Source organism: Dinoponera quadriceps, unplaced genomic scaffold, assembly GCF_001313825.1.
Source record: "Dinoponera quadriceps isolate SergipeBrazil2010 unplaced genomic scaffold, ASM131382v1 scaffold2915, whole genome shotgun sequence".
Taxonomy (NCBI): Eukaryota; Metazoa; Arthropoda; class Insecta; order Hymenoptera; family Formicidae; genus Dinoponera; species Dinoponera quadriceps.
In genome coordinates, this window is record NW_014556924.1 from 194,369 (window position 1) to 217,819 (window position 23,451).

The 23,451-nt window shown below is 44.7% G+C and overlaps 1 protein-coding gene across 1 annotated transcript in view; it reads right to left on the reverse strand.

The window, feature by feature from the left end:
- Positions 1–5,191, reverse strand: part of LOC106748508 — an 89,296-nt gene extending 84,105 nt beyond the window's left edge. The window contains exon 1 of the mRNA XM_014627104.1: positions 5,114–5,191. The gene's annotated coding sequence lies outside the window, so the exon portion shown is untranslated. The remainder of the gene's footprint in view (positions 1–5,113) is intronic.
- Positions 5,192–23,451: the final 18,260 nt, after the last annotated feature.

Sequence of the window (23,451 nt, forward strand, 5' to 3'; positions counted from 1 at the left end):
GGCCGACTGTTCCGCCGCCCCGTGGCGCGTATTACAGCCGTATTTATGGAGCGGCGTTGCCCTTAGGGCGGCAGCCTGTGCTTAACCCATACGTTTCGAACCGCGAGGCATCGTTGGTGTTCGACCGGAGTACCTATACAGCACGAATACAGACACCCGCCGGCCGAAACCTGGAGTTCGTAATATGCGAAATGTTCAAATACACCTGAAATCAGCGCGAAATCAATGAATAATTAATTGCAATACGAAACACGCAAACTCACCTTTCTCTTGATAAATTCAACTTCGCAGACTTCGTAGATGGTATAACACCGATCTTGCGATACCACCGACTAATTTTCAAATAAGACACGCACATTGGAATAATTGTATTACTTGGATCTCATTCGATTCGATTAATGCGCGCGTCTCTAGATGATACAACCACATACCCGTGTCGACTTTGATCTCTCGCTGGAAAGCAACCCTTTCGACACGTTCCAGCTGGAAGCTGACCCGAACATGGCAGAGCCGATCAGGAAAGCAGAGAGATACGGTATACGGTATCTGTACTCTTATTATAAGTACTTTACGTTCGACGCGGTCGGACACCGTGGCGGCCCACCGTCACTAATTTCACCCGCGATACCCGTTAGATAGTGCGCTCGCTGATAACAATTACCATAAATATCGGGAGTCGCGGACACCTTCCCCGAGCTAATAACCACCTATCGCTCTCCTCGGCCCCCTTCGCGCTCTGTAATATCAACGACCGTCCGTAATATCAATATTCATACGGGCACGCGTAACCTTTGCGGAGAGACGAAAATATTAACATGACTGTGGCGCGCGGTGGAAAACTTCACGAATAGCTTTTTAATATCGTTACTGCGCGTAATCGATTTATGGACGCGCTATCGATAGCCGCTGCGTTTCAACGACGACGACGACGATAACTTCCTCTACGGCGACTCCACACCTCGGACTCCTCGCCCGATCGGAAGCGCGGCCTAATTCGCGGGAGGACGCGTTCTTATGCGGAACGCGGCGGCAAGCCCCGTCGTGTGAATTTTAACGAGAGCTAGCGCGCGCGACAGATACGAATGACGTAGACGAGAGCCAACTTTTATCCGAGTGACGGATAACAATGACGGATGAATCCGTATTCGTTCCAGTCGGGCACGCGGGAAGTCTTTGTCGGCGGAAAGTTTCATCGGAATAACTGTCGCTCTTGATCGGCAATAATCCTTCTTGGGAGAACCGCTCGCGAGATAACGCTACTTTTTGCTAGCAATAATCTGTCCTCGGCCTTTATTCTGGAAATGGTTGCGTATATATGAACGTGAAGCTATTTCGTGATTCGCGATTTTACCTGCGCAAGACACGTATACGGAATCATTTCAAGAATAAGGATGCAGAAATAAATTCCTATACGAGCGACGTTGGTGGCGAGTTTATCTTTCTTTCTCTCTCCTCTCTTTCTCTCGCTCTCTTTTTCTCTCTTTCTCTCTTTGTTTTTTGTGCGATATATCGTCCCGAGCGTGATAGCTTTGGACGAAAGGTTTTAAGCACAATTCGTTAGCACCGTCGCGTGAACATATGAACTTTTACGCTACCTCCCGGAGATAAGTATCTTACGTTACTGCGCAGCCCGTGTGAAAATATTTATTCGCTCGCGATATCCCGTTTGACTATGAAACCAGATCGGGGAATCGGTTATAACGGGGCAAATGTGTATTCCTCTTTTAAATATGGAGCTCGCCTTATCGGTTTACACGTAGAACGATATCGAAGAGTAAAGCCGTGACGTTTTCAAGTCACCATTTACGTCCATTCGTGTAGCTGCATAATATTTGCGATTACTTTCTACAAATTTCCAGAGATATTTACATCTCGACGGATTTAACCGAAATTTTATTAAGATTGCTACAAATTGTATAACTTCGACGGATGAAATTATATTTAAATCTTAAAGTATGAAGGTTCCGATGACAAATAAATCCGGTACAAAGAGTCAAGCACGAATATTTTAGTATCATTAAATATTAATAATGTAATATTATTGCAGGAGGGCGAAGATGTTCATAGTGTGTACGAAAAGCACCGAATTTTCTCGATTGAACGCGGCGACAGCCTTCTACGTGTAAGCCGACTCTCGAATTCGTTGTCAACTTTCAATCCTTAGAAAAAATCTTCTACCCAATTGCGAAACTAAATTAGTAGGCAAATTAATGACTCTATTTATTATATTGCGAAAAATACGGCCATGATATTGTATTCTCTCTACGATTAATCCAGACGATAATTATGACCTTCCATATATCTCTTTCATCCGTTAATATCCAAATGAGAAAATTTATAATCATCATCGCGCACGTGCACACCACTATAAACGATATTGTTCGCTCTCATTTGTCACACACACGCACACACACATCGCGCTCTTTACCTCCACGAGATTCCGACATTCGAATGTTCTTCCTCAGGCCGACGATCGATATCGACCGCTGTTCCAATAAGAATTATCGCCGCTCGAGTAACCATTATTACGTGAGTGCTCTCACGGACGGCCCTCGCGACGAATGCATCGAATGCAGCGCGCCCATCGAGCGTCGTTGAACAATCGTCAAGAGCCTCGTGGAAAAGAATCCTATAAAGAGGCCCGCATCGCCCGAGGGCCGATATCCCGTGGAAATGCGTTTTTTAGAGAGCCGTCCGCGAGCCTTTATTAGAATCGGTGAAAAGCTACGGTTTATGCGCGCTCTCTCTCTCTCTCTCTTTCTCTCTCTCCAGTGCAGTCGATACTTCCACCGAAGGTTATGAAGGTGGGAGCGTGAAACCACTCCGAGATCACGTCGGCCGTAAAACGCATCGCGCGAAATGGTTATCACGGTTTCACGTTAAGTCAGTTTATTCAGCATTGCTGATGAAACGTGCTCGCGTGTTACCGGAATTCTAGGATAACTATTATAATCCCGATGACAGATTCGCGCGACTCGAAGCGCTTCGTACTGTCTCTCTTCTTCTTATTTTTTTTATTTTTTATTATTTTTTTATATGTGTATCTAACGGTTCTTTTAAAAATTAGACCAAATAGTTTGAATTTTAATGTTTTATCTCTTTATTGATATCTCACGAGCACGAATATTTCCCTTACTTTAGACCTCGATTTTTCGTCATTTAAAATTCAACGTTTATTTTTATGCTCCGAACGATAGGATGAGGCCTCCTTTCATTCTACTTAAGCTTTCTTCCCGAGGGCGTTGAATTTTACTTGGATCTCTGAATTTTCATATTTTTTGAACATGGGAATTTCCTCTTTCGAAATTGTTATTTTGTTTAAATAATTTTTCGTTTACCGCTTATTTGAGGCTCAAAGTAGGAGCTTGAATTGCGTATAAACAAAATATAATCCTTTGAAATCTGTGGACGTGTTAAGGTCGAAAATAGGAGCAACGTTTTAATTCAGGATTAACTGTCAGTAATACCTCGCGTATATATAAAAAAAATATGAAAATTCTTCACAATCTATACATTTTTTGGGCTCGATCGGATGATGAAAATGTTTTTGTTTACCTTTATTTAAACGAACGCGATATACAGGAATTTTTTAATTTGACGTTTTATCGCGAAAATATTTTAAACTTACGACACACGATGATTTCGAAATCTCGCCGGATGGAAGAACCAGATCTTGTTTAAGAATATGTCATCAAGATTAACCTCGGCGGTTCTAGGATATTCCCTATCAGACAATATCGGCATGCTGCCAAATATTTGCGAGGAAAAATTCAATTTCTCTCCCGAGAACGTAAAGTTTTAGAGGAAAACGGTTTCGTCATTCGTCGATATTGCGATACGGCGTACAGAGAATATTAAAGTTTTGCTTCGCGCGACTACTAATATATATATATATATTTTTTCCGCAATTTTACGCGGTCATAAATATTGTCCCAACCGCCGAGTGAAATCTGCAAAACGGTAATATTTCAGCGCAAATCATGTTTTACAGAAATCGAAAAATGAAATCGCAGTTAGCAAGCGTAAAGATGTTCGCGGTATTCATTAAATTCGATTCGTTATATTCTCTTTGAGAATATAACGAATCGAATTTAAATTAAAAATTTCGCGTTTCGCTTGCATCGCAAAGTGGCGAACGCGGAGGAACGTGAATTTCCGCGAATATTAACAGAGACTTGCACTCGACTGATATTTGAACCAATTTATCACCGACTCGTCCAAAAATAGTATTTATTCGCAACGTGTTGACGTTATTTACTTTCCATGAAGTAGCACGAAGTTAAAAATGTATCCAGCACATTCGCGCGATCGGCTAAGGCGCGCACGATTTTTCATAGAAATTACGCTTTCGCTTGTGAGCCACAGAAGCGTGGAATAATTAATGGCCGCATTCCGGCGTCAGTTAAAAATTTATTATTCGAAACTCTCGCCACTCTGAGGTGTCCCGTTAAAATTACAATCGCGACAATATTTTCGAATATTGATATTAACATCGGTCTTCGTGCATACACGTTTTTCGTCAGTTTTGCAATTATAAAACGAATCTCTCGACGTGGCCTGCGTTTTCCCCCAAAAATTCCGGAGTAAATTCAGAATCACGATCCCTCTAACGATTTAAATCTACCCGTTCTTGATAATCGGATACGAGTCGGTCTCGTTATAATTCCACATTATAGCGATTACCATAATAAATCATTTTATTCGCTGCGCTCGTGACCGTCCGCGAGGTTCTCGACGATCGGAGGGAGATAAAGCCGTCGACCATTACGCCGCGGATCGAGATAACGCGAACACCTTGCCGCGAATGTGAGAGGAGAGCCGGGGAAGAAACTCGGGAGAAATCGTGGACCGATGTCGCGCTTAATCGCCGACGATTATCCGTCATCAGTGACGCGCGCGCGCGCGATAAAATCGTCGGGGATGTCGGCGACGCAACAGGAAGCTCACCGCACTTTTCCGTCGCGGGAAAATACACCTGAGCAAGACTTGGCCGGTCCTAACCCCGGCGAGGATCGTGCACTGTCGCGCGTACCACCTGGACGTCCTCGATGCCTCGCATCCTCGTCCTGGATCCTCGAGCGATCCTCGAGGGAAAAGGACGGATAACGCGTACCTGTTACGCCGTCGTGGCGCCTTCAGCGTCGCGACGTCCCTCCGTACTCCGCGGTGACGACGTCGGTCGGTCCTGCTGTCTTCGGAGTATATCCCGGCCGGACGTGACAACAGGTGAGGGAGGATGTCGTCGAGCACACTTGATACTCGGACTCACGAGTGCCGCGAAATGAGACGTCGTCGTCGGGCAGCGAGCGGGCGAAAGCGAGCAGCGCGGAATGCAAGGCCGACGGACGCGGAAGGCTCGCGTCGCGACGCCGCTCTGACGGCCGTCGGCGTCTCCTCGTCGACCCGGCCGTAGCAGGCCTCGCACCCTCTCTCCTGCTCCATCCTCACTACCCCCCCCGGCGCGTGGTGCCGCGCGCAAGCGTGGCCGCAGGTGCGGGGGAGCGCGCGCTCCCTCACGGACACCTCCACGCACCTTGCGAACTAGGTAGGTTGGTAGGTAGGTAGGTAGGTAGGTAGATGCCACGTAGGTGCCACGACCTCGGCTGTCGCAGGCAGCCCGCCGGGGTCGGATCGTCCGACCCCGCTGCGGTGTCTTTCACCTTCTCGCGGTGAAGTTCGCCGACGATCGTTTGATTTGGGTAATGAGACTGATGGGGAACCGAACGTTTCGAATGTGTGTGTGTGTGTGTGTGTGTGTGTGTGTGTGTGTGTGTGAGAGAGAGATGCGTAATATTCGGTATAAATTTTATACGTGTTTATACGTGTGTATATTCAGCGAATGAGATATATATTCAATGGAAATATATTTGACAAATTGATTTAGTCATAAACACGTTTCACGAGTTAATAATTTAACCGGTCGGTTGCATTAATTAAATTAAATTTTTAAAGCTCTCTCATAACGGCCCTTTTAAATAACTTCCGTGTGCGGTGTGACGTGTATTTTTTTAATTATGCACGCGGAAAACGCGCATCGAGGAAGCGGACTGACGTGTGTCGTGTCGTGAGGAGTTATTAAGCATGTGAAATACATGTGCGTCGCGTATTATAAATTGATGCAACAGGCTCGCCGTCCGATAAACCGGGGAACGGAATTTATCCGCGGTTTCGAGGTATTACCTAATAATCTTGTACGAGCGAAGTAAATAACACTCGACTCGGCAGTTTTTCAGACACTTACCGAAATCCTTCCATTTGCTTTTTAATATTCAAATCGGCAACTTACCACGAGCAAAAATCTGTTCGGATTAAGTAACGAGAAATCTTTAGAGCAATTTAAAAAATACGCGACAGCCTCGGGTCGTCGATGACACGTTGGATTATACCATTTGACTGCGGTGTCGCTTTGCACTTTCACTTCCCAGTTTCCGCGATGCAATTTTGCTAACGGTTAATTAATAATTTAATAAGGTGGCGGATGAACGCCAATCGACGCGACAGTGATCAATATTGTATAACAAATCGCCTGACAATTTAATTTAATGCCACAGAATAGATATTGCACGAATATGAGCGCGTCGTCGCGAGATTTTCATCCCTTTGCGTCGGGAATACTGTGAAATTCGCGCACGGAGGGGGAGGGAGAAGAGAGGGAAATCTATATAATTGATAACTTGTAATATCAGGCCGACGTGTGACAGATTTTTCATCTTTTCCATTAAATTCTGACGCCTGGAAAATTGCCGATTTGCTATTAACACGTCACTACCCTGTATTTTTTTCTATGCAACAGCGCAAAATAGATGTAATCTGTTTGCACGGACGCAGAATGGAAAATTATCGCTGTTTCGCGTTTGTGACGTCGGTCTCTTGTGAGAATTACGTCACACATACGTGACTTGCGGTGAAAGAACGTTCACTGAAAAAAAGTTTTTTTCGTAACGAGTACTAAAATCTGATGAATATTCGCCGGCCAGATATTTAATCACTCTAACCAAATAATTTAGTTCCGCATATATTACATATTTAGCGCGCGAAACCGAATTATTTGGTTGAAGTAATGAAATATTTAGTCGGCAAATTCAATTAATTCAATGGGGAAATGTTCGAATTTTCGTTTTTATTACCAGATTCTTTTCTCAGTGTGTAAACAACAAAGTGGGACGATTTCGTTGGATTTCGCGTAAAACAAGTGGTACGTAATTTTCAACGTCATGTGTAAACCTATTGTCGTCTCATTTCCGCGACATATAATTAGTGGTGTTCCTTTTTATCACGGTGTCGCGAGCGGTCATGTGCAATATTAATTAATATTGCGATACGACCGCCCTCGGGTTGAGCGGCCTCTCCGGAGACCAAAAATAACCCAGAGGTGGGTAGATAGGGTGACCCCCGCGACGTCTCGTGGTTTCCCGCCGCGCTCAGCCCTTCGCTCAAGTATAAATAGATCGGCGCATTCAACGGCGCTTTCACGCGGAGGAGTAAGCCGGACATTGAGATTAACGCACACTCGAATGGCACTTTCTCTCATTGCCGCGTGGGCGCCTGCACCACCCCCTCCCCCGGTCCCCCTACGCACTGCTATTGGCAGGTGTCGCTCGTGGAGGTGAGCGCGTGAAAGGCCGCGATTTCCCCGGCCTTTCCAATTTTATCACTGTCTCACCGAGTCCCGCTCTTACCGCGAAAATCGTTACGTTCGCCGTAACGAGGCTGTCTCGTTAAAAGTCGCATTTCGCGCACGTGTATGCGCAGCCGCCCGTCCCTCCATTGATCTCTTATCAGTCTGATCATTCCATTGATCTAGCGAGGTCGTAAAAGAGATTATCCGATACTTCCATTCGGAGTCACAACACGTGATTCGAATAATCCAGCGCCGTTACTCTCACAGGACGAGTCCTGCTCTGGGCATCGATTCGCCAAAGTCTCCTCGATTGCCGTTCACGAGAAGAAATGACGCGTTTCACTCTCGAACGGTTCGACTCATCCAAATATCGTTGCGCGTATTTGTTGTAATTTATTTGTTATAAATAGAGAAGAAGCACGAAAAACGACATACTGTCTTAGTTTTCGACCTTAATGTTTTTATTCTCCACCTCCCTCAACTTCAACTACCTCACAGTAGACGAAGTTCACGTTCTGTCCGACACTTTACACGACCAAGTTGTGCAAATTAGATGAAGTAAGGGGCAGTCTTTCTTAATTTTCCGTACTATTTAGCCGAGAAACACAAGTATATCACTTTACCGTACCCATGTCAGTTTGAGTGCTTCTCTCCTCTACGCTGTTATTCCTGCATTTGTGTAATCGTGCGAAACGCGAGACGGCCGTTCGCGAAATATGTTTTCACCTATTTAAAGAGCGGCGATTATCAACGCGGTGACAATCGCTCGGTCATCAGCCGAGAAGGAGGAGGTGATGCATTTTCAGTGGAGTGCTGCAATTCTCAGCGATTACTCGGCCGCGCGCCACGTAGCACTAATGAAATTCCAGTGTACGAAATCGTGTTAGGCAGTCGAGGTAGATAAAGACGGCCTTTTGGCGTACGGTTCGCTTGGATTTGTACGGTTAAAGTGGATTTCCCGGACACGTCGTTTGTACGAGCATCCTTTTGGGGTCGGAGGGATTCGCCGCGAACCGTTGAAGTAAAGGACCGGCGGGAGGGGGATCGGGGGATTTGCCGCGATCGTCGTAACTTTCGCCCATGATTGATACAGTTGGTATCATCCGATTATCTCGTTCGGCTGTTCGAGATAAAGTTCGTCCGGACGATCAAAATCGACTCCGCTCGCGACGAACGAAAGGTCACGACCGACCACGACCGAGTTGCGGAAACGCCGCGATTTTTCGACGGCGCTCCCGGCCTCTTTGCGCCGAAGAAACGTGGACTACGATAAGTGCGAGATGTTCGTGTTCCTTCAGGATTTCAATCGGGATGGAGCTTCTCCAAGGAACATTTCTGGCACGATCCCGCGGCCGGGAAGTACCGCGCGTGCGCGCGTATTCTCGTGTCTATCAACGGTAGTGTTGATGTTTTATTCGCAAACCAAAATTTTCGGCTGGGAGGAACATTCGTCCCTCCTCGCTGGCTATGGCTGGCTGATATTTTGAAAAATTTCCAAAACAAAGGTAACATAACCCGTGAATGTAAGAGCGAGATGCAGATTGAGGGGAATGTAATGAAAAATCCACAGTATAAATTTGTGTAAACATCGGATATACAGGGTGTTTCATAACACGTGTCATTTCGGGAATGAATTCAGGACGTAAAGATAACGCAAGAAGTTTACATAAACATTTGTCCTACCCGATCTTGTTTTCGAGGTTACAGACGTTTTCACGTAATTTTCGCCGACAAAGCCGAACTAGCGTAACCAGAGATGTTGTGATACCACTGATATAATACTAATATGAAACACCCTGTATACATCTCGAGAACGTCACACGATAAATATAACGACAGGAACCCCTTTCTGTCTCCTCTTCTCCTCCTTCTCGGGAGATATTTCTTCGGAGTGAGGACGCAGCGAAAGATGCGGAAGATACGATCATTTATTTGATCGATAAGAGATCTCGCAGGAGAGCGATATAAATTTCTCCGTGCACCGTGGCCCACCGTTACCGTCTGTTTCTCGCACGTTACGACGGATGTTCATTCCGCTCGAGAAATGCCTAGTTTGTGGCAGTCGCTTTTCAAACGTCAACGAGACGAGAGAGAGAGAGAGAGGGAGAAGGTAAAAAAGAGTGACAGAGCGAGAAAAAGAGGGGCGAGATAAAGATACAACGCACGCCGGTCCGCAGCTGCAATCCTTCCCACAGTGTCAGCAAATCCGACGATAAAGATAACATCGTGCATAGAAAGCATTAGGCTTGATCCCCTTAGAGTCGTCCACGTCACGCTATGCCGTTTTCGGCCGCGGTTTATCCTTAAACAAGCCCCTTCTCAAGCACCGCCTACACCTTGTAAATCATAGCCGAACTTTTCTCGAACGGCATTTATTTCGCGAAGTTGCACATTATTCGTCCGCTTCTTCCGGCACGGATTTCGCGTCACGTAATAAAGCTAGGTCACTGGATAAATATTCTTGCCACGTGACTTTATTAATTCTCCCGCGGTACAAGCGCACGCTTCGACCGACGTGCGTTTCGTAATTCTTCTTAAGGATTATCTATGTTTTTGTTTATTTCCTGAAAGCTTCCCGTTTATCGGTTACGATGGGAAAAGCGTTGAATAAATATGAAAAATTGTATGGATAAAAATTGCGTTGTCCTCTTTTTTTTTTGGAAGTGCGTACCACTGATAAAATAACAGAGAGGAAAATGATCGCGTAACTGAAAATTCCGTAAGTTCCAATCACAATACTTTTCTAGTACTGGTCGTGATCTTCCTTAAAGACGCAGTACGACTGGTTTTGCGCTCGATGTCGCTTATTACAGACGGGATTAAGCTTTCCTCTACGATTCACGTCGCCGAAACGACTGGTCCGCCCTAACGTGTCCAGAACTACGTAAATTTAGGGAAACCTTCCGTGGAACCTCTGTAAATTTCTGTCTCCTCCCCTGTGTACCTGTAAGTTACAACCGTCGCAGTGTATTTTAGCGGTTAAACGCGCGTTCGACATAAGTAGCAAGCAATCGTATTGATCCTTTTCCGCACAAAATATTCGCGCCCTGCTCTTTTCTCCTCTCAATGATGTTACGTCTCTTTAAATTCATTTCGGTACGTCACCGTAAATACGTTTACCGTAATGAGTGCCACATGAAATATTCCGTCTACATTTAATTTCGCAAATATTGCATCTGTATGCGAACGTGTGTATATGCGTGTGTAAACGTGCGTGCGCCTATAAATACGCGCTTTGACCAGCCGGAGGACTCCGCAATTTAAATAATCCCTCCCTGGTCTCGCATCATTATTACGGGCGGCCATAATGAAAACTCGCAATCAATTATGTTTCTATTTCATATTATACGCGGAACGAGATATCGGCCATTTGTCTCGAGAGCTGAACAACGATTATATCGATGCCTCGTTTTGCGGAATCGCCGCATAAATTATCGGGACGATTGTTGCTACATTTAAATTTGCGGAAATCCATGAAATATTTCTTCCTTGATATTTTTTCGACAACTGATTTAAGCGATTTTAACTCCCGCAGGTGCAAAAAGCGGGAACCACGGGCAATGGGAAGTGTCGCGTCGCGTTGGTTCGCGTTGAAACGTGTCGATAAATTTACGTGAAAATGCGAGACGATCGTCCGATTAACGAGTCAACCGTGAAATACGCTCTCGGCGACTTCATTTATCGGATTCGCCGGATGAAATGACTCGTCATCGAAGCACGGATGTCGCAAAAGTCAATTGTTCGATCGAGATGGCCGCCGGAAAGGTCAATTTTATCGGGAAAACGGACAGATTCGTTCAAAGACGTCAACGTTGTCCGCTTTTGCTCACGTCGTTAACGTGAATTTGACGCAGTTCGCATACGTTGTTGCTTTTCGCGGAGCGAAATTCCACGATCGTGCGGACGTCGATAAACTTTCGCAAATATCGAACTTTCCTCCTCGAGCGTCTCGCGATTCCCCCCGCCATTCCTTCTTATATTGGCTATCGAGCAGTCGCCGGTTTCTCCTGCGATGTTTATCGATTTCAAAGGACCGCCGTCGTCGCGTGTAGCCGGTCGTCCCCTCCGTCCTTCGATATCCGGGAAAAGCTATTGTGTCATTACGCGCGCGTCGTCCTTCAGCGGCGCACCGCGATCTCGCCTCCCGCGGAAAACTAGCGGTTTTTCTGCCCGTCTCCGGAAATCCACTCCCACTTCTTCCCCTCTCTCATTCTCCTTTTTCCTCTGATCGATCCGACCTTAAATTCAGCGGGCGTCGTGTATTATCGTTTTAATAACGGCGCACCTCGCGAGTTTTCACCCCCGCGAGAAAACATTTCGACCGCCGTCCAACCACCCCATCTATCCAACCACTGGCCCGCCAGGCGCGTTGATAAAAAGCCAATACGAGTTCGTTCCGCGAAGCTATGAATTCGTGAGCCGCTCGCGAATTTCCTGCCAGTCCTTTTTAAATCTTCTATGAAGGAGCTATGACGAATATAAAAATTTCGCGTATTCTCATTCGGATCACGCGGAGAATTTCTGAGAGAAAGAAAGAAAGGAGAGAGAGAGAGACCACTAATTTTCCGTATTTCGGCAGGAATCAAACTTCGACCTCCCGATATGCGCGCGCACATTTTCCCGATACAGGAACGCGTTTACGATATGTTCGTGGTTAACCGAGGAAAGAATGGAGAGGGGGAGGAGGGGGGGGCGTTTTATTTCTCGGCTGTTGTGTATACGCGCGCGATTTTATTACTTTCTTCAAATCTCCATTGGGGCTGCTCTCGAAGCCGACCTTTCGAACCTATTTACGTTTATGAGCGTAATCTCGAGCGCACTACTTACGCGAGGCTACCCTGCGCGCCACGGGGACGAGCCACTTAACATTATTACCCCGACCATCTCCCCGTGTTAGTCGCCACGTGAAAAATTACTTCGGGAAGCAATCTGCGGCGTTGCCTGCTGCGCCAAAAATTGCTTCGTTTTGTGAGAAACGACCTCCACTAGTCTCCTTATACGTTCAGCTCTCCCTCCCTCTCTCTTTCACTCTCTCGGCTTCTCTCTTCCTCTTTCTCTCGTCAAAGACGAACGGACCTCGCAGACAATCGCGCTGCAGCTGCGACCGGAGATTCAATGCCTTTTACGAGCGGCCATCGACAACTCTCACGACGGCATCTTCGCGTTGGTCTCTCGGTACTCCGAACTTGCTTTTCAGTGGAGACATTATTTCGAGTAAATATGAGGAGCACGAGCGCAGCCTTTCTGCCATCCGACGGGAGAGAGAAAGACAGAGAGAGAGGAATAACGTTTCCCTCGATATCACCCGAACTTCTTAACGAAAGGATCGAAATTCCGCCGGATGCAAATCCACCTCTTCGGTTCGCCAACGAGCGCATCTCGCCGGAACTGTAGTTGTCGAAACGGATGCTTCTCTCGCGTACTTCCTGCGCGAATAACGCTGTGTCTTCCTCCTTCTTACTCGAGGCTAGTGACGCAAAACGTATCGGAGACAGTGGAGAAGTAAAATTGTAAGGAAGAAAAAAAAGAGAGAGACTCGACGGCGCGACAATCTCGTCGGGGCGTGTTTCGCGCGCTGCAACAGATCGAGGTCGAAAAAATAGTGCAATTTTACACGCCCACAGCACTCACGACGATTGCTTTTTAATCGTCGAGTCGGTGTAAAAGGGGTAAAACCGTTGGAACGGCTCTGCGTGATTCTTAAGAATCACGCGCGTGGTCCTTTTGTCGCGCCGCGCTATGGGTATTTTTCCTTATCTTTCTTTTTACTTTGCCTTCTCTTTCTTTCTTTCTTTCTCGTTTTTATGTAAAATGGTCGCGAACGCGAGCGAAAAAATTGATCGAAAGTAAGATGACGCCGGCTTTAAAATGCAAAGTCGCGACGTATCGGAGAGCCGCGCTCTACTGAGTTCCCGGGGTCTCCTTCGCTCTTCGCGAGGACGTTCGCGTCGGCAAATTGCAATTTTGTCGTTGAGGCCGTCGTGGTTACTGAGGCAAGAACGTTATATACGCGAGGGAGAAAGACCGCGAGAAGCCGCATAAGTAGAGACGATGACGATGGCAACAGCGACAGACCCGAGGCTGGATAATTGAATTTTTTTCACGGAACAACGAGCAGCGATAAGAAAACCGACGCGTCTATTTTTATTCTTGGACATCGTAATGCGATTAGCCGATCTGTGCGGAATGCAGCGTCGCGTATATACCGACTATTTCGTGAGTCGCAATTGAATAATGCGGGTCGCTCCTGTAGAAAGCATTTCCACAAAATGTCTAGCATAACGCGTCTGCCAACGCTCGTGACAAGATCATTAAATTGAATGAAAGAGCTCTCTTCCATTTTGTAATTATCGTGATCGTTTGCAAATCGGAGCTTTTCATTCACTTTCACACGAGCTTTACATGGAAGAAAATGCTTTGCTGGCTGGTTCTTTGTTTACAGTAAATTGTTGGTTATTATGGGAATAGAAGATTTATTTGAACAGCAGAAACGATTGTTGAGAGTATTAATTGCTGGATATATGGAGAGCAAGATGATTCGATTGTGTCAATGAAATTTTATCAGTTTGCAACTAAGTTTTGCTACAGCAAAATTATTTTTTCCGTGTGACAGATCTTTCTGTTGTCCCCATAGTGAGTAATAATTTTCTGTACCATCGAAATATTTTTCTCCGTGTCATGCACACACAAGTATCGGTGCGCGTTATGTCAGATACAATTACATACAATTTTCCTATAATCACCTTCTTTCAGTGTAATTCCGTGAAACAAATTAACACTCAACTCAACTCAAAGATCGCGTTTCAATTAATACAGTGTTAAAATTCGATTAGATTTTTAAGAAAATAAATTAACGGATTACCCTAAACTACGGCACATATCAACAACACGCAATCTCTCTTGATAGATTTATACCGATTTCTCTTGTCTTATTCACTGTAACAGTGGCGAGATTGATATTGTCATTGTAGACGAAGGAATAATTTTTAACACACGTACACACAGACACGGATGCAAGTTGCGATCGCGCGATATATGAGTTCTCACGGGACTCTCACCCCTGAAAATATTACCGCCTCGGCGATCGGTCGAATTAATCGGATTGTCGGATGACGTGCAGGTCTATTTGGTGTGCTCTCGAAAGGAATCCTCCTTTCCGAGAGGGGCTCTGGAAGTTTCGGGGGCGACGGTCAGAACGCGCAAAACGCAGTCCGACCAGCGCTCCATTGTGCTTGAAAAATGTAAATGCGCCGTTAAAAGTTCGAGATAAGATGCCAGATGGTGGCATAGTGATGTCGTCGGCGCGATGTCCTCCGGACGAATCCTCTCTCCCTAATTGCTGGCACTTTCAGGCCGCGTTTATAAATTGTTACGCCCTTACTTTCCCTCTTTCGCCCTTCCATTTCATTCGAGCGAATTTATCGCGATGTTCTTTTCCCTCGCATCCCGCGAAAATGTGGCGGACGCGGCCGACTTTTAATCAGTCGATCGCTCAACCGCGTGAACGATTTTCAAACGAACCGCTGACGCGCTCGTCGGTTAAAAATGACGATTTACATTTAAACGTTGCCAGCGTTTACAGCGTGTTTTGCACCAACGCGAACAGTGGCAGACCGTTTGAGCCGAGCATAAACAGGACTCGTGCGCGCAAGCAGTCCGCTGTTGGAAATTCCTCCCGGGGAAATATTTGCACGCTAGTTCACCGGATCGCGTCCGTTAGCATATTCACAGTTTCATTAAATTTAACATCGGTCGAAAACTCTCCGACAATAACGTGCAACATTAACAACGATAATATTTATCGCGCGATGGATTCCCCAGCCGCTCGTTCGCGAACGCGCGCGTTATGAGCAGTTAAAACTTAACGCTCCTTTCACGGCGTAATTAAGCTTTCATATGGCCCGCCTCGGGGATGACGGGGATCCTCTTTGTCGGCCGTCCGAAATATCGCTCGCGAATAAGAGAGGATCGCGCGAGACGGAGAGCCGGAGGAAAAAAGAGGCCCTTCGGGGCTGAGTGGGGATAACTTCTGCATCGCGGCTGTTCATTCATAATCGCGCCGTCTTGGCGCGGCACAATGCGCGGATTAACGTTTAAAGGCGACGTCGTGTCGCACCGACTGCGCCTATTGTCGTCGTAGTCGCTTAATTGGATATATATTCTCGGCATCGAGGCCACTAGCGTACCGGACTGATTGATGGTCCTTAATCAGCCGGGCAGGAACACAGGCTGAGCCGTCCGTCGTCTCCCCTTCTTTCCCTCGCCGTTCTGTGGAACATCATGTGCTCCTGTGTGTTGCGTTACGAGCATAAACGGAGATTTGCATTTGTCTATAATATTACGGAATTGACATGAAACAAGCGACGTGGCGTTTGGCGTAACAGTAATGTAAAATCAACCGCGGAACACGCGTACCAAAGCAGCTTCAACCGCGGATATCGTTGAGCACTTCACGCTCGGACGGATTCATATTATTATTTATATTTATACGCGAAAAGAGAGAGAGAGAGAAAGAAAGGGAAAGCAAGGGAGAGGAGGAGAAATTTCGCGGCCGGTTATCTCGATTGCATTAATTTAATTTTACTTAATAGGAAACATAATTCTCCAGCAGCAAACGAGATCTTCTTATCGTGCGAGTGGAGAAAATATTAAGATACAAAGGCGGAGACCGATGTCGTGAGAAAGAAAGAGCAACGTCCCAGTAAATGCTAACAATCGAGTGCCGTTGATCTAAATTGCAATAACGTAGGTCGATGACGCGAATCAGTTTATCAGAGGTTTATTAGAGGAAGATCCTCCGATGATATGAAGAAATCAATCCCAGCCCAAAGTATCCCGGTTTATTATTTGCTTATCTCTCACACACCCGATTCGCAGTTGGAAAGAAATTAAGCGAAACGGGGATTATACGAAATGGAAATCGTCGGGACGACCGGCCGATCAGTGGTTGCAATTCATCGTTCTTGCTCCCTCCCTTCCCGCGGTAACACGCACCGGCGTAACTTATCCGCGATTTATCGCCGCGAATGCGTGTGCACGGCATTGTGCGCTTTTGGCCTGTGTGCGCGTTTCACCGCGAAAAATTCGCTCGCTCTATTATCCAGCGGACGAACGTTTCCGCGCTCGCGGCGCTTTGGTTCCAGGCGCGAATCCGGAAGAGCCGTGCATTCGAAATACGTACGAACGAGCGCCGACAGGTGAGCCGGTGAGCGAAATCGAGTTTGCACGAAGCGATGACGAGTACAAAGAGTACCTTGCCAGGTAGTAAGGTATGAGCACTTCGTGCGGAGATGAGATCGAAGTTCATCGTTCGATATATCGATGTCTGTCGCCGATGTGTGTCGATTTTAGTACTCTTCCTCTAAGCGATACGAGTAAGTGGGAAAGTAGCGCAGAATTTCGCTCGGTCGCGGAAAATGTTATCCCGGGGCATTAATGTTACCGGCGGAATACGCGGGAGTCGAGACGCCCAACCGTTAATTTTTCAGGTAGCGAAGTATTTCTGCTTCGCGGCGCGAAGAGAGGTCTTCTCTCTTTCTCGCGGATAATCTCGAATTAAGCGAGAGAAACCCGCGGAAAATATTTTCCCGGGGTAACCGCGAGCCGCAAACGAACGAAACTTCGGTCGCTTCTTCCTCCGGGCGAGATCAAAGCTTTTCGCTTCGCTCGCGTCTCTCGTCAACGACACGGAGTTACACGGTTTCCGCTAAACTTCGACGCGACGGACGTGCGCAGCACGGCTTATAATTTCTCTCTCGAACGAGAAAAATCTCGGGCGTTCATCGCCTTTCGCCAGAGTAACTTCGTTCTTCGCGCACGATAAACGATTATTCGGCCTGGCTTTCGGAAAGAATTAACGGAACACGAAACTTGCGATAACTCGGAAACGAGAGCAAACCGGAGACCGTTTGTTTGTAGGAACTTGTTTTAAACGATGATTACGCTGAATCGCCCAGCGTCGCAAGGTTTGACACGAATTCTATTTTACTCCGCGATAGTTCTACAGTTCCCGATAAATTATGGTAACGCTGAATTCATTAGAAAAATGACACTTTGAAGATAAAAGGTACAGTTTATTGTTATCCACTGTCAAAATGACTTTTAACGTTTCCTACAGTTCAGAACGAACACTGCTGCTAACGTGAAAAGAAAAATCAAGTCTTTTCATTGTCAAAATAATGACTAGGGATCGAATCTCCCAAAGGATTATGTGTCCCCAGGTCCCTCTTTTGTGAGAATATGAATCTGGTATTGATACCAATGTTATTTTTGTAGTATCCGTAAAACGTCATCTTGTTCGAGATCTCTTGATCTCCGGATAAATGATAAAGAGTGTAAAAGGCGTTAGTACTATTTTGCTCCGTGGTATTTTATCTCGCGACCAACTTTATACCGCCCGAACGCTGATTTTACGTTAGGAAACGATGCCACGGTCACATAGGAATAAGCGAGAGCATCCACCTTACGAATGGGCTTCCCCTCGAGAGAGCGAGAAAGTCTATGGAAAATAAGAGTGTCAATGATTTTGACGAACGAGCCGTACGCGATGGTGATGGTGGATAAAAGCCGAGTGGATACGGCATGGCATAATGTAAACGCGGAAATGACTCTTCCGAGCCGTCACCGTGGCGAAATCCCGCCGATACGGCACCGAAATCGGCGCTTCCCTTCGGTTCGCGACACCGCCGGCTCGTTCTTTTTCATTCGGGTAACAAATTATGGCCGCTTCTCCCTCGGCGATACGACGTTTCGAAGGGAAGTATGGGAGAATGAGAGACGAGCTCTCTCTCTCTCTCTCTCTTTCTTTTCCTTTCTTTCGTGGAAATTCCTGTTCGCCTTCGGCGCCGGGTGGTCGCCACCCGGAAACACGTCCCAGTGAATTTCTGAAATATTCTTTCTCCGATAAGGGAAGTTCTCCTCGTGGAGTAATATTTACGTAACGACCGATCAACGTCGATTACCCCTGCAATTGGATGTAGATCTAATATTCTCCAGTGGACTGGAGGCATTACGGACCGACGAGATTTCACGATAAAATTAGAAATGAAAAGGGCATCGAAGCACCGTGGAATTCCGGAACGAAAAATCATAAACGGTAGGTGGTGACCGGAAGACCAAACGCGTAAACGTCCACTTCTTCGAAGCTCATCGCCGCGAGAATAACGCGGCGAGGGAAAAGGTCGGTTCCTCGCTCTCGATACATTTTCTCTGCCTCTCGCAAAAATCTCGATTCTGCTAGAATTTTCCGTACGTTCGAAGAATTTCAGATATAACGAACTCTTGTCCGTGGCGGTGGAGCCTGGAGTGCGATTCATAAACACTCATCAGGCACCGTTTCGCGCGTTAAAATAAACATGCAGAATAGTTATCTCTTTCTCTCTGTAGCTGTGTTTATTAACGAAACAGTTTCAAGAAATTGTGCAAAATTGTAATGCAATAATTTTAACAAACTTCATTTCATATCATACGTTACTTCAAAATCAAAAGAGATAAAAAGAGAATCAGCGAAAATCTATTTTTGCCTCATCCAATTTATTAATATCCTTATAGATAAATTTATAATTTTCGCTGCCGCCGAATCCTTGTTATCGAAGCAATATGAATTTTATCAACGCGTTACTCGTATGCATTTGTATACCTTCCTCGTGCACCTCGGTATATTTTACAAGATAACAAGCACACACATACATATACATACACAGGCCTGGGGTATCGAGCCGAACCGGCCCTTTTCAAGGGAATATATACAGATTCCGCCGGATAAAGCAACACCTTCGCGTTATTATCGGACGTAGGCGGCGCGTGAATGGAGTTTATTGAAATTTTCAGAACGATACACGCGCACGTACCGCCCCGGCCGTGTAAACAAAAGAGAGAGAGAGAGAGAGAGAATGCGGGCGAGCGAACGAGTGAGTGAGTGAATGAGAGTCGTACAATCTTCTTCGCCGTAACGAGAATATGATTGCTCGTTTTACAAAAGCTTCGATCTGACGGTACGATGCGACGGTGAAAACGGAGAAAGAGCTTTTTCCCCGTCGGGTTTTCTTCGTCCCAAAGGGTTGGCACGGGGAAATAACTCGCGTGCTCCTGCGAGGAGGTTCCCGGCCGGCTATTGAAACCGCAACAATTTTCGCGAGTTCAATTTTCGCTGCTACAAATACGGAAAAATGGAAAACCCGATGTTTATTGTCACGAGTAAACACAAAGGGAGACTACTTTCGGGCGAATATATCGGAGGGGAAATGTTACGTCGAAATAATACCGATCCCGGTCTTTCGGCGGATTATGCTCCCCGCAACAGAATTACTCCAAATGCCCCCTGTACTCCGAAACACCGGTTCCCTCTTTATGCTGGCGTATCCTTGGCATCGATACCAGCAGATGATATCGAACGAAGCATATCGTCGTTGAATAAAAAGGGAACAATCGTCTTTAGGGACGATTATGGGCCTATCTACTGCGATAATATGAAAAGAGCTTTGTACTTCTGGTAGAAATTTCATGCATTTTTGAGTAGTCATTGGATAGTAACTTCAGTTTAGTGTATTACATGTCCTAAATCATTTTGAAGAATTTTTGAACGTTATTAGTAAGGGAAATAAACAAGTTTTGTGAGGTCTCCTTGTCAGTGATAGAAGTCTACATATGGTCGGCCAATTTAAATAGAGTACGTTCGACTCCGCCCAAAACGTAATTTACCTGTTCGACGAGGGCGATTTAAAGTTAACGTTTGATCGGTCGTTGTACAACGAGCCGTGACGCTCTAGATCCGATTTCCGTTTTTCCGTCGGGTTTTAATTGATTCCACGAGGTTGAGCTCGCGCGAAGGCGCGACCTGAACGAGATTACAAATGAAGCGTCTCCGAGGCGATACGCCGTGTAATTGTAATTAACGCACCTAATCGTCCAACTTGTTTTGAGCCGCCACTTTAGGCGACGCATTGTTGCCGTTGGCACGAGTCTTAATTAGAGATCTTTCGCCGGCACCTTTACGACTCGGGCAAATCCCCGCGAAATATCCCATTAACTTCGACTTACCTCATTCGTGGATCCCCTAACCCCCGTGGTGCGCCACATTGTTATCGCGATAGCCCATAATACGTTCAGTGCCGTACACGGCTAAGAATAAACACTTTAACTCGTAAACGCCAGTTTTGCGCGGTTTTTCCTTCTTTTTGTGTAAGACGTGAAATATTGAATTTCTCTTATTATTAAAATGTAGAATCTTATCTCTCTAATCGACTTTGAGTTTTTGACGTTGATTTGATGGTGAATGAACTATTTCTAAGTAGCCTTTTTGACTGAGTTGACGTCGATTCAACTTCTCATTTCTAACCGAGATCTAAATAATTTCGTCTTTAATTTTATTTGTGATACTGATGATGATTTGTGACCTAATACTGCGCTAGTGTTGAGTTTCACGTTAAAATTTAAAGATAATAGATCTGGATCTACTTTTTAATTTATACAGGAAAAGGAAAGAATATTGATGTTCTGACGTTTAAAATATTTGCGCGTTTTTATTATTCGATGTTTCATGTTATAAAGAAAATCTCAGACGACGTAGAGATCTCAAAGATAAAGTGGAGATCGATCCGGATTTTTTCTGAGAATAAAAACGATTAACATATACGATGATATTATATATATCATGCGGATATGACATAAAGTGCCTTGAATAATTCACGATGCTTTCTTCTTTGTCGCGATACATTCAAGCGACGCGTGCCTAAGTAAAGGAATAAAATGGGATTTAATCGACCGCATGACAAATGTAGCCCGCATTAAATTATACGTATCTATTATTGTAGCGCGGCAGAGACTTCTCGCGTGTAACTAATTCATTACTCTCAATTCCCTAATGAGATTACTCGAAGTAGTCCGTGCGCAGTAATGTATAACTAATTTTGCCGGTATAAACGCGGAACGTCGAGCAAGTCCCGTGCGTATTCTTAATCACGAGTCTCTTTCTTAGCGAATCACTTCGTAACGTAGCTCGCACGTTTCAGTAATGAGAGATCGGGATTAGGCGTTTAATAATAACGCGTTGATAAATTAAACGACGCTCTTCGGAAAACCGCCGTGGCGAGCGTTTTAACCCGTCGGCCGCCCACGGATTTAATATTGTTAGAATATTCACCGACGCGGAGCGAGCTTCAGACGCATTCGCATATTCAAGTATCGAAAAATTTGTGCGATGGCCTACATCTGGGAATTTCCCACCGCGTGAAAAAATTCTTGTCGACCGTACGGCTTTATGAAAAACTTCAATCATTTCTTCGTGTATTCAAGACTTAGCAAGATATCGAAATATATTCTGAAATAGATCAAAATGTATTTTGGTATCGCTAACTCAAAAACACGCAAGTGAGAATCAAGCGAAAATGTATGATAATTTTTCGAAGATTGGAGATCGATGAAGAGTTTTTAGTGACGATATTAAGGGTCGATGTTACTTACATAAGCTTACTATTATTTAGTAAACATACTTCTCTATAACTATATTTAACTATCTAAATAATAAATGTTAATTTTAAACGAAATTAAGACGAAAATACACGCAATAAACACGGAGATATTATTCATTTCTTATTTTTTTTATCAGTGTTTTATTTATACGTTAGTTGAACTAAAAGAGGTACGCATATAATAGAAAGTAGTATATGAATATTTAAATATGTATATATGTACATATATATTACGAGTATTATTATAAATTATAAATTTCTTATGGTTATGTTTTCAAAACGAAATGGCCAATTATTCTAAAATTCGTATATAATGTCTCTATATTATTTTTTAATATCACAGTAGTTTTTCATAAAAATCTTAGCTCTCCGTCAGCAATGTTTAATTTAGCATTTTCCATGGGCAATCTACATCGTTGAGGGACAATGTATGTTTTTATACCGTTCCGGATTGTATAAAATTCTGAAAAATTCACGTATGCTTGTGAAAGCTTTAATAACAAGTTTTTACAATCGTAGAAGTCGGATTGCATTTTACTTATTTTTTACAGATTGAAATCAGAGCAGAAACATCGAAAAAACGGGATTTCAGATAAAAATTCATAACTTTTATATGAATGAAAGAAAAAAACAATCCTTTTATACAGGATACTTGAAGGTATGGAAAAAAATAGTGTAATGTTGTTGGCTCCAAAAAGTTGAATTAATTGAACATCTAAAAATAAAGATTCTTGTGAAAAAGAAAATAAGGTTTCATTCGAGAAAAAAAAATAAAATCATTTTTGTAGCGAACTGATTATTAAATTCAGCCTATCTTTATCAAAATTAATATATATATGAAAAATAACTTCACAGATATATAAATAGTATTTCCTTCAATGTGCAGCTAAAATTATTTTTTTTTTTATTTAAAATTAAAAAAAAATAGTTTAACGCGGACCAACTACTTTAATACAACCAAGAATCATCGCGAAATGTGTGCAAAGTGAGATATTTTATTTTCTAAATTTCGGTTCTCATTTGTAAAGTTTCCCGACAAGTTATCGCAACCTTTCGGCCCTAACAGCCCTTCTCACGGATAAAAAAAACAGCGCTGTGAAATAAAACATGACGTGGTATGAAACAATTGATGGGCTGCTCTCTCGGCTTTTGCCGATATGGAAAAATAGCAATATCTCCCGTGGGTCCTCGATGATGAAAATTTCTCGACACGTCGCAACCGCAGATAATCAACGTACGGATGAAAATCGGACACCGACTTCATTTCCGGGTCGACCACGTATCCTCGTTCGTGGAACATTCACGTAACATGGAACACACTTTCGTTCGTATCCCCGTATCACAATCCGTAGAAGGCAAATA